This window comes from Centroberyx affinis, unplaced genomic scaffold, assembly GCF_046629955.1.
Source record: "Centroberyx affinis isolate AG114_WGS23_722 - 3 ecotype Tasmania unplaced genomic scaffold, CSIRO-AGI_Caff_v1 ptg006270l_1, whole genome shotgun sequence".
NCBI lineage: Eukaryota > Metazoa > Chordata > Actinopteri > Beryciformes > Berycidae > Centroberyx > Centroberyx affinis.
Genome location: NW_027283189.1, coordinates 1 through 12010, shown reverse-complemented (window position 1 = coordinate 12010; position 12010 = coordinate 1).

Genomic DNA, 12010 nt, shown 5'->3' with positions numbered 1-12010 from the left:
CCACGTTCACCCAGGGCCACTCCATTCTTTTCTTCTCCACTTCTCTCCACTCCTCTTCTGTGCCGACTTAAATTACTCAATTTTCAGACTCGCACACTAGACTGTACTTATGTGCTACTTGTGCAACTGAGAGCGACCGTTGAGTGGCATGCAGAATACAAAAACGCCATTATCACAGCAGTCACTGCAGTGTAAAACTGCAAAAACAAGTTGAGCTATGTTGTTTTGTTTGATGCTTCCTGATAGCGTTTCACCTTTTCACACAGCTTCCTACCAATCAAGTGTCAGTCTGAATTGACGGAGTCAATGATTGGTTTAAAATGATTGTTTACTTTGCTTTTCAGAATTTAAGACTCTTTTTTTTTTTTCCTCCAGCTTTGATGTGCTGAGATCTGCAAGCGCAATCTCTTGTGCACATGTGAACAAGGTCAGAGAGAAACACACTGAATATTAAAATCTCAGTTAGCTGTTCACAGGCAGGCGGAGGATAAGAGAAGGAGAATTGGAAGAGTGTTGGATTAAAAGCAAGAGACACTTGCTGCATCCAAAGTTTGCGTCTCTATGTAGTCAAGGGATTCTAGTTTGGTCAATGGCAAAGTTGTTGTTGGCAATCCATTGTGAATCTGAAAGAGAGAAATACGTGCAGGCTCTGGTTGTTCCTGAAGGGCGGGCTGAAGCCAGTTTTCATCAGCAGTCTTGTGTTCATGCAGCCATTCAACCGCATCAGCGGTGTATTAGGTCTGAAAGCCGAGGGTCAGCTCCGCCGATCAGAAGTGATGTATCGACATGAGAGTTAGTCCTGACTCAGCTGGCTCGCTCTAAGATGGTAGCACATCAGTGCATTATGGGATACTACCTGACTTCTGAACCAGTAGACCATTTAATTGAGGCAGTGAAACATAAAATCCAAATTATGATCAAATGTAGGCTACATATTATAGCCAGATTTTGAGTCACTCATATGTGCTTTTAACAGTAATTTAACAGTATCTTTTAACAGTATTTAACAGTATTTAACAGTGTCTTTTAACAATATTTAACAGTATCAAGATCTGGACTCACGCCCCTCAGTCTCCTGGTTGAATGTCATTTCTCTCCCTCTTGTCCTTGCAGTGTCTTTGTACACAAATAACATTAGAAATGTCAGAAAGAAAATCTCATTTTCCCAAACTACTGAGGTGAAACTGAACTGGAGTGATGTGGTCACCCATGCATTTTATTTGCAGGAATTGTGCAAAGAGTACAGGAATCATGTGGAGCAGCCCATACTATGATGTGTTTAAGCCCACGCAATTGGCAATACTTTCAATCTAATCTAAAACTACTCTGACAATGATTGCTTGCATGAAAGTACAACCTATTATTAAATATGATTAAAGTGATTAGCTATCCTGAGCCCCAGCACAATGATAGTACTTTAAAGGATGTGTTTTTGAAATACTGATTATAAAAAAAAAAAAAAAAAAAAAGTCACTCTTTCACTGTTCCACTCTCGTCACCAATCTGTGATGTTCAATGCATTCCAGGAGTTATTTTGTGTTATTTAACTGTTGGGAGTTGTTTTGGTTTACCCACTGATGATTTCCTACGTTTCCCAGAATGCCTTTCGACAAGGACCAGAGAAGGGCATGAACGTTTTGCTTTCAATCAAAGGTGGTGTATGAGCATTTAATACAGCCAGCTAGCCAGCCAGCTAGTTTGTGAACATTGACTGTGTCTATGCCTCTTACTCAACACCCAACCTGTCTCTCTGCTGCATTGCATTCTGGTCTCTCTCTTGCTCCTGTGGGTGGAGAAATTGGTCTCTCTCCTCTTCTGCGATGGATTTCTCCCTGTATGATTGTTGAACGTCTCTTGGTGCAAAGTGGCGGCTCTAGAAAGAAGCCCTCGCTCTTTGATTCTGAGGGACTGACACCAAAACCTGACGTTTACCGCTGATGTTTTACATCCTGAAACATTTTCTCATATCAAACTCCATTGTTGCTGCGCTGAAAATATCTTGATGTGATGTCATGACCTCTATGTTTGGGCAGTTTTCCACGAAATAAAGAAAATACACCACCAAACAACAAAATAGCCCCAGAAATGCAAGATACATTACCAGTAGCTGTGTTTTAACAGCGTTAAATTGTGGAGTATTCCTTTAAGCACTGAACATTAGATAAGTGTGTTTCTTCCAAAGTGTTAAGGTTTGGAAGTGAAGTCCCCCATATGTCATATTACACTCAGAAAGAAAGAAACAAAAAGACAAAGAAAAGGGACACGGGCACAAAGAAATGAAAGTGAATGGAGGAGTAGCCTGCCAGCTCCGCTGTCTCTCTCCAGTGACTCGGCAGCTCACCAGGGAGAAGGATGAACACATCAGTGGTGTAACAGAAGACAGTGTGTCCTAGAAGCGGCCCTGCACACATGCACACACATTTGTTTCAGGGACTCGACTCGCACCGTGATCTAGTGTAAATTGTTGTCTCTTATACTGAGTATAATGACACTGTTTTTATAAACCTGCATTTAAGAGATTTGACTTTGTGCTCATTATGCTGTAATGGTGTTTTTTGCTTGGTTCTGTTTTGGGGGTTTTTTCAGCACGTTGTAACTTTGTAACAGTAGTATAATAATTTGATTGGTATAATAGTTGGATTTATAATATTTACACAGGGTGATATAGTAATTAGGGAGACCAGAGGACCCGATACAATCCCCTGTGACAGCAAGCATCCTCAGTAGTAATTATAATAATGATATGAAAAAACATGTTTTAGTTTGGCTACATTTGGCACACAGGGCTTCCTTCAGATATTTTTCATTTTTCCAATTCAAAAACGTATTCATATATTACTTTTTAGTAGCAGTAGGCCATTCTTCTGGGCAAGGTGGCACATTCCACCAATTCTGTGATTGGGAAAAGATTGCTGCATGCATTTGTTCTTCTAGGATTTGGCATGGCTCCACTTATAAATACAGTTGGACCTTATTTTAAGACTGTGTAAAGAGGAAAAGAAGGTGCATCACAAGAAAATTAGAATGTGTTGCTAATAAATCAGAATTTCTATCTAAAACTACTGACTACAGTGTATTGTCAAATCGTTCCCTAGGCCCTGCGGTGTAGCATAATGTTGACTAAAATACCTTGAAGTTGTTGGTTTGTTGCTTAAAATATAAAACCAGAGTGAGTTTTGCTTAATAAGCCTACGCAGCCTATCTTAGTTTGCACATTCGATGTTTTGCCTCCAAGAAAAGATTGAAAACCACGACGACGGCTTAATCAGCGGATTATTCCTTTTCCGATACACCAGATGTACTACAACTGTTCCTTATGCTATAAAGCTTGGGTGATTGCCTATGTAGGAACGTGGCTCGGATGTTAGTGGGGTTATCAATGAGCGCTGCTCGTCACAGATGTTCCAGTGAATTCGACAGACGAAGCCTTCAGAAGGCTCGACAGTAAATCCTCGCCTCCCAGAAGCAACCCCTCTCTCAGCAGTGATCAGTCCAATATAATGAAATGGTAAAACATTGTGACTATGTGACAAAGAGTGTGTACCATCTCCGGCTATACGTCTGACATGTCGTCTCTGTGGGGAGATCATTAGGAAATAGCTGTCACCGGGCCATTGGCGTGCCTGAAGACATACTGCCACAGACTGTACATTCACCCAGACGGTTGCGGGCCTATGGCTGACGAGGCTAAAAAACTTATTCTGGAGTTCAGCAATAATACTAGAGAGGGCATTCTGTACCGTGACTATAGGTACAACAGCAGTGCCGCTACACACAACGTCCATTGTCAGCATCAACAAAGTCTCAAAGGGACGTCTTTGAGGGTTTGATGTTCATACACATTCTTACAAATGCATGGGTACTGTGTGCACATACCAGTCAGAAGCTTGGACACACCACATTTTGCTTTATTTTTTACTATTTTCCACATTTTAGAATAATAGTAAAGACATCAAAAGTATGAAATAACACAAATGGAATCATGCAGTGACCAACAAAGTGTTAAACAAATCAAAACTATCTTATATTTTAGATTCTTTAAAGTAGCCGCCCTTTGCCTTGATGGAAAGGCAAAGGCTTTGGAAAGAAATTCATACATAGGATCAGCTTCACTATTAATATTTGTTTAAGAAACACATTTCAAGCATTTAAGCAGAGGCCTTTAGATCAAAATGGCTTTAAGTTAACTTAAAATTTTCAGAGAGAACATAGTGTAATGCTGCTGACAGGAACATATGAAAAGTTTTGTTTCAAAATGAGATGTCCACAATTTCAAAGGAATGACACACACCTCCTATATTGACTACTGGCATGAAGGTCATGCACATTATGGGTTGGTATTACATTTAAGAGTAATCTTAAGCTTATAAAATGTTCATTTTTTGTTGACAGAATCGTTTATGTTTTTCACATATTGCCTGATGAATTTCAGGTAGCAAAATGTTTCCAAAATGGATATACTGTATAGCATTTTGGAAATAAACCCTTCATATAGTCTTCATACAGTCACGAGCAGCAACATGTGAATATCTGCTTTTATGTCCTCACTGTTCTGTTTTAGTTGCGTTTTAGCTGCACATTCAACAGCATGAAATCAAACAGATCCTCAATATGCAGAGGCAGAAACTGAAATACATCATTGATATGGTTAACATGCCTATTTTCTTTCCTATCAAATATTGATATGTATATATTATTAACACTTAAGTCCGTATATGTATAATTGAAACCAGAAAAAATATGGAAAAAATAAATGATTTTTTCTGAAGGTGAACATAGAGAGATGGGATCATTCTCAACTATTGTCTGGTAAACTACACTAATATACTGGTATTTGAATGATTTAAAAGCTTATGCGATTTGTTTTAAATCCCTCATCCCTCGAAAAAAAAGACTTGAAGCGTAAATGGTTGTAACAGGTTGGAGCTGAAACGTGTGTCTCTATGGAGCCGGTGCAGACAGCAGCATTGATTTAAAATGAGCATTTCTGTTGTAAGGGACAGACGACTAAAAAATGTTGCTGAGTTGCTTCTATTGTAGTTTGAGCTTAAGAGACGCAGCCAATCGCCATCGTCCCCATAATCACAGTACAACAACACCCTATAGGAGGTTTCTGCTGTATTGATTACAGGAATACCATTCGATACCGCCGAGTCTTGTGCGATAGCTGGTAATAGAGCCTCATGCCCTATTTTCACCGTCATGCTGCAGCTTTTGTGAACAAGATTTTAGGGCTGCAAAAGACTTGATTGAATTTTCATCCGGTGAGTTTCTGTGTTGTGCGTTGGAGGAGAATCAGGTGGTGTGATATGCAATGTTTGCTATTGGTCTAATGTTTTATAATAAAACACAGTCAAAGACAGTAAAATTGTTTTTCAAGCTTGCCGGTGTCTAATTACTAACAAGATTTGTGCTGAAGATGAAGTCCATATGTGCAGCGAAATGAAGTGAGCAAATTTACTTGGTGAGCTTTCACAAGTACACAATGAAACACACACACTCCCAGCAATTAGTGAAGCTGCAGCAACATTTTTTCATACAGTTTCGTATGCAGATGAGACCAGTAAACTGACTGAAGCCTTTTAAACTGCCAGTCTCTCTCTCTCTCTCTCTCTCTCTCTCTCTCTCTCTCTCTCTCTCTCTCTCTCTCTCTCTCTCTCTCTCTCTCTCTCTCTCTCTCTCTCTCTCTCTCTCGTCTCTCTCTCCCTCCTTTGTAACCATATGTGTTCCCTGCTTTAGTAAACAGTTTTTCATGTGTATTTCAATCACTCAGATGGGTGTGTGAAGTGTGAATTCTGTTTATGGGCGGCTGAAAGAGACTGCGCACAGGGAGGAGGGGGGTTGTGTATTCAGCGTCTGCTTTTTGGGTTGGCTGGTGTGTGCCTTTTCAGATGTGAGAGCCCCGAACATCTGCAGAGCCGGATTTAAGAACCTACTACACTGGATGCGGGGGTCTAATTTTCAATCCATTATCATATCTATTTTGCCCTCTCGGCGAATGTTGCGTGTGTTTTCATAAAGGAGAGAGCTCTTAAAAAAAAAAAAAAAAAAAAAAAAAGAAAAATATGTGACACGTCTGTGTGTTGCTTGTATGCAGTGATGGTAATACCCAACTTTTATTGTATGCTCCATTCAGCCTTTTCGTGGCTGTTTTATATATGGACTGGAATAAAATTTGTGTGAATTTGTGTGAGCATGCATATCTTGTTGTAGACTGTATGAATCAATGGGTTGCAGGTCAGTGTACAGTGTGTGTGTGTGTGTGTGTGTGTGTGTGTGTATCCTGGCTGTATTGGGTGTGTGTGCTGCCTAGTGGAGCATGATTTAACACAGCCTTTGTGAATGTAGGCCACAACTCGTTATGGACCTCTCTCTCGCCCTCTCTCTCTAGCTCTCTCTCTCTCTCTCTGTCTCTCTCTTACTTTTCACTTTTTCTCCTTGTATCTCTCTGTACCTCTGTCTTTTTCTCCATCCCTTTTCTCTACATGTCCCTTTTCTCTCCCTCTCTTATAGCCTCTCTTTCTCTCTCTCTCTCTCTCTATCATTGTCTCTCTATCACATTCAAATTTGCTTTATTGGCATGAAATTGGCAAGTATTGTCATATTGCTAAAGCATGAAATTGTATAATGATTTAAAACAAACAAACAAAAAAATAAAGTAAATGATAATAATAAAGAACAACCAACATGGGAAATATACAATATTAAGAGACAAATGTGGGAAACTAACAGCCAAACAAACATGTATGGATGAGCTGATTTGTTAAGACACTCATTCTTTATTCATCTCTAGTCTCTATTTGTCCCCCTATCCCTCTTACTTTTTCCCTCCCCCGCTTTCTTTCTTGCTCCCATCTATTGTTCTTCCATCATTTACTCTCTTGCCATCTACCCTCTTCCTCTTCTTCTCTCTTTCACTTTCTCCCTTTGGATATCCCTCCATATTTCTCCATCAGAGTTCTACCCTCCCACCCCTCCCCCCATCTCTCTCTCTCTCTCCCTCTCCCTCCTTCTCCCCCATCTCTTCCAGGGGAATCTCTGTATGTCCATGTAGAGCAAAGTACATCTCTATTTATGGAAAACATTTAGCCACAGAACGCCGGCACAGCGTGAGTGGTCGTCACACTGGGGAGATGCTGGAGCACGATGGACGAAACATCAGCACTGTACACTAATATCTGTTACTCTACAGGAAGGCATTGCTGGCTAGACAATTGCAGTTGTGCTATTCAAAACTCTGTTCTGATCAGCAGTATGATCGATTGGCAGTATTACTTGGGTAGCATTCAATTTGAATGCACTCACTTGAGTTGTTTTTTAATAACCTAAAGTTTGCCTCCAGCTATAGAGATCAACTTATTTGTTAATGTATTGTGAGCTAAATATAGATGGATAGCCTGCTCTGTTTATGTGTGCTCTATGTAATTGGCTGCTGACTTGGATTACACGTTTTAATGGGTACACAGAACATCCTATTAAAGTAGGTACTAATCCAGCAAGGAAAAAAAAAAGTAATAGAATGGTATATCCTCCATGTAAAGATGAGAGATATTACGATAGCGAGGAAAACATATACAGATAGTAAACACTTTCATAGATAAAGTGTGTGGTGATAGGGTCTTGGTGTGCCAGAGATCGTAGTGTGTCAGATAGCATCTAAAGATACTGTGTGTGGTTGTGTGAGATGTATAGATGTAGACGCGACTTAGCTGGGGTAATTGGTGATAGCCCGCAGCACTGTCAGCTCTGCAAGACTGAAGGGAGGGGAGAGAGGGACATGGCTCGGTAGATGGATGAATGGATAGATATAGGATGGATGGACGGATAGGAGTGTGGAGAAGAGAAGTGATGGGAAAACTGAGGGACAAGATAAAGAAGGGATTTCACACCGCTGGGCGTGAGGGCCGGGAGGCAGAGAGATGGATGACTGTTGATTCAGTGAGCCGATAGAGGAAGGATAACTGTGAAGACAGAAGCTGCAAAATAGACAAAGAGAGAGAGAGAGATGGGAAGCAGGGGGAGGGTGAAGGAGAAAGAGGGTGGCCCCACAGATGTGAGTTGAACTGACGGAATTCTGGAGTGATGGCTGGAATGTTGGAATAATGGCTGAATGGAATGCTGGAATGTTGGAATAATGGCTGAATGGAATGATGGAATAAGGCCTGGATCTAATGTTAGAATGATGGAAAAAGGGCTGAATGGGATGTTGGAATGATGTAATCAGGGCTGAATGGAATGCTGGAATGTTGGAATTATGGCTGAATGGAATTTTGTAGTGATGGAATAAGGGCAGGATGGAATGTTGGAATGATGGAATAAGGGCTGGATGGAATATTGGAATGATGGAATAAGGGCTGGATGGAATGTTGAAATGATGGAATAAGGGCTGGATGGAATGTTAGAATGATGGAATAAGAGTTGGATGGAATGTTGGAATGATGGAATAAGGGTTGGATGGAATGTTGGAATGATGGAATAAAGCCTCGATGGGATGATGGAATAAGGGCTGGATGGAATGTTGAAATGATGGAATAAAGGTTGGATGGAATGATGGAATAAAGCCTCGATGGGATGATGGAATAAGGGCTGGATGGAATGTTGGAATGATGGAATAAGGGCTGAATGGAATGTTGGAATGATGGAATAAAGGTTGGATGGAATGTTGGAATAAGGGCTGGATGGAATGTTGGAATGATGGAATAAGGGCTGAATGGAATGTTGGAATGATGGAATAAAGGTTGGATGGAATGTTGGAATAAGGGCTGGATGGAATGTTGGAATGATGGAATAAGGGCTGAATGGAATGTTGGAATGATGGAATAAGGGCTGAATGAAATGTTGGAATAATGGAATAAGGGCTGGATGGAATGTTGGAATAAGGGCTGGATGGAATGTTGGAATGATGGAATAAGGGCTGGATGGAATGATGGAATAAGGGCTGGATGGAATGTTGGAATGATGGAATAAGGGCTGGATGGAATGTTGGAATGATGGAATAAGGGCTGAATGGAATGATGGAATAAGGGCTGGAAGGAATGTTGGAATGATGGAATAAGGGCCGAATGGAATGTTGGAATGATGGAATAAAGGTTGGATGGAATGTTGGAATAAGGGCTGGATGGAATGTTGGAATGATGGAATAAGGGCTGAATGGAATGTTGGAATGATGGTATAAAGGCTGAATGGAATGTTGGAATGATGGAATAAGGGCTGAATGGAATGTTGGAATGATGGAATAAAGGCTGAGTGGAATGATGGAATGGGGTGGTGTTTGGATTCAGGCTGAATTGAATTCACATGACAGGGAAAAAGACTTGGAGATATGAGATGGGCAGAGAAGTAAGGGGAAGAGAGAAGTGGGAGTAGGGGGGGAGGGTAGGACTAGGGAGAGGAGAGGAGAGGAGAGGACAATGTAGAGGGAACGCAAATGCAAATGAGGATGTAAAGTTGAGAGGAAGACTCTGTATCTCATGTATTAAAAGAATTGCCTGGGATGATTAACTGCCATTCACTTGTAGAATAATAAAACCACAGAGCGTTGTGTTTGACTCGTGTCGTCAGAGTGAGTCTCGGGGGTTGGGGATGGATCTCCCATGACGATACTTGGTTTCAGTGCCGGGCCTCCGCTGATCTTCCTCTGTTTGCCTGCCTGTCAGCCGTCACGGCAGCAAATGCCAAACTCGATCTGTTCACAGTGGCGGCGCTGCCGTCAGAAGCCGTCTCTCTGGCGCAGCAATGTGAGGAAGCTTTCCGCCCTTCCCCCTCTAGGGAATCATGGGATAGCGTTAGAGTGGTTCACTCTTGCAGTGTGGAGCTGGCTGGTGTGGTGGCAAGGGTATTACAGCCACCAGCATAACACAGAGACACACAAAGACATGGCCACGGATATACATTTGTCATTTCAGTATGATTGTCAAGATGTGCTCTTAAGGATCTGAGTTACAAGGCCATGTTGCTTTGTTGTTGCTTTATGAAACTGTCATCTATCTCCTGTGGCTGTATTTATTTAAATCACGGTTGGCATTACCACATTAGTCCCACTGTACTCAGCTGATTTCTTCCCGTTGCTCGTACACATTGCAGGAGTACAGCCGAAACCAGGGCCAGGAAGATTCAGTAGCAACATGAGTAGAAGTCAGATTTTTGTCCACCTGCTTCTACAGCTTAATGCATCCTGGCATGATTCGATGATAAACCTCACATTTAAGTCGCGATGTATAAACAGAATTCAATAATCCTTACAAAAATACAAGCACTGCCATCCCGAAGTCCATTCTCTAGAGAAAAAAAAAACGGCATGGTGAATGATAGCTCCTAGCGCTTTAAGTACCAGGAATCTCCTGAAATATACATTGACTGGATTCATCACATAAAAGGCTGCCATTCATCTTTTCAGATCTCGTTCAATTACAAACTGTTACTGGCTTCATTCACTGCACCCTGCCATTCTCTCTCTCTCTCTTCTCTCTCTCTCTCTCTCTCTCTCTCTCTCTCTCTCTCTCTCTCTCTCTCTCTCTCTCTCTCTCTCTCTCTCTCTCTCTCTCTCTCTCTCTCTCTCTCTCTCTCTCTCTCCATCACCCCATCATCTCAACATGGTGATGCTGTCATGACAACTAAAGTGCTTCCTGAGTGCTTGTTGGGTAAACTGACTTTCCCAGAAGTGCTTCCTCTCTTTTTCCCTTCTCACTGCTCTCTCTCTCTCTCTCACACACTCACACACACACACACACACACACACACACACACTTAAACACACAAAGTCCTGCGGTTGGTGAAATATTAATACCATGTTTCATTCAGCAGAGCCAGGTTCTTTCCATGAAAGCCCGGATGTCTCCAGAGGCTCAGTCAGCGGTGGCCTGTAGGACTGGTTAGACTGGTTATTATGGACGCTACTGATGCATTTGGGTCAGTACATGATGTGGTTCCCAAATGAAATATTTTACTAATTTCATAACGATTACGTACAGTTGTTACGTTATCTGATAGTCTTCTACAACTTCTCTAGAGGTCCAAGAAGAGTTGATGATGAACAAGTCAAAAGTCAAAATATTGGTGGGTGCTTCACTGATTGTGTGATCATTAATACGAAATCTGCAGGCTATATTGGAGAGTAGCAAGGACATGCACCCTCATCAGTTCAGATGAAGGCAGTATGAATTCATGTAGGCCTATACCATTGATGGACTGCTGCTTTGACATTGTGGTTCCATCACATATGGATTATCTGACATACACATACAGTGGGAGCCATTGTAGAAGTCCTCCATTAATTTTTATCCTGGTTTCATCCTGCATTAGTACTGCCGAGAATGTGTTTTTTTAATGTTGCATACGAGGACCAAATTAGTGTATTGTAACACAAAACACTCAAATGTCTCTCAACCAGCTAGTTAGCAGATCATTCCTTGTAAATTGATGTAGTGATCTCGTTCCTTCCCCTTCTAATCTTCTACTCTTTAAAAAAAAAGAAGAAGAAAAAACCTCTCTGATTCTACGAATGCTACTTATTTCCAAATGAGGGCTTAGCTGACAAAGACTGTGATACACGGTCGGTTTGACTACTGTTGACAAAATGTACTTATTGTAAGTTGCTTTGGACAAAAGTGTCTCCTAAATGATGTCGTGTAATATAAAATGACAATGTAATGTAAATTCTGGTGGATTAACAGGAAGCAAAACCATTCCTCTTGGGGATGGATTCAAAGTGCAGCAGTAGTTCAGCAAAAATGTTGTGTATATCTGGACACAAATACCGTATTTCGGTATGCACACTCAAAATAAAAATGTTTTACTAGTTTTACATACATTTCATGCATTATTTCGCATTTGTGTCCGACTTCAGTTTTGTAATTCAGATTCTTTGATTTCCACCAAACGGAAAGCCCTTATTCTTTCCCTTTTCCTCAAACTCACATGATTGTTCTATTGTCACAGGAGTATTGTAGGGCCACCAACTCCCTGACACTTGCACACACAATTTTTGGTCTACTATTGCACAAATTGTAAG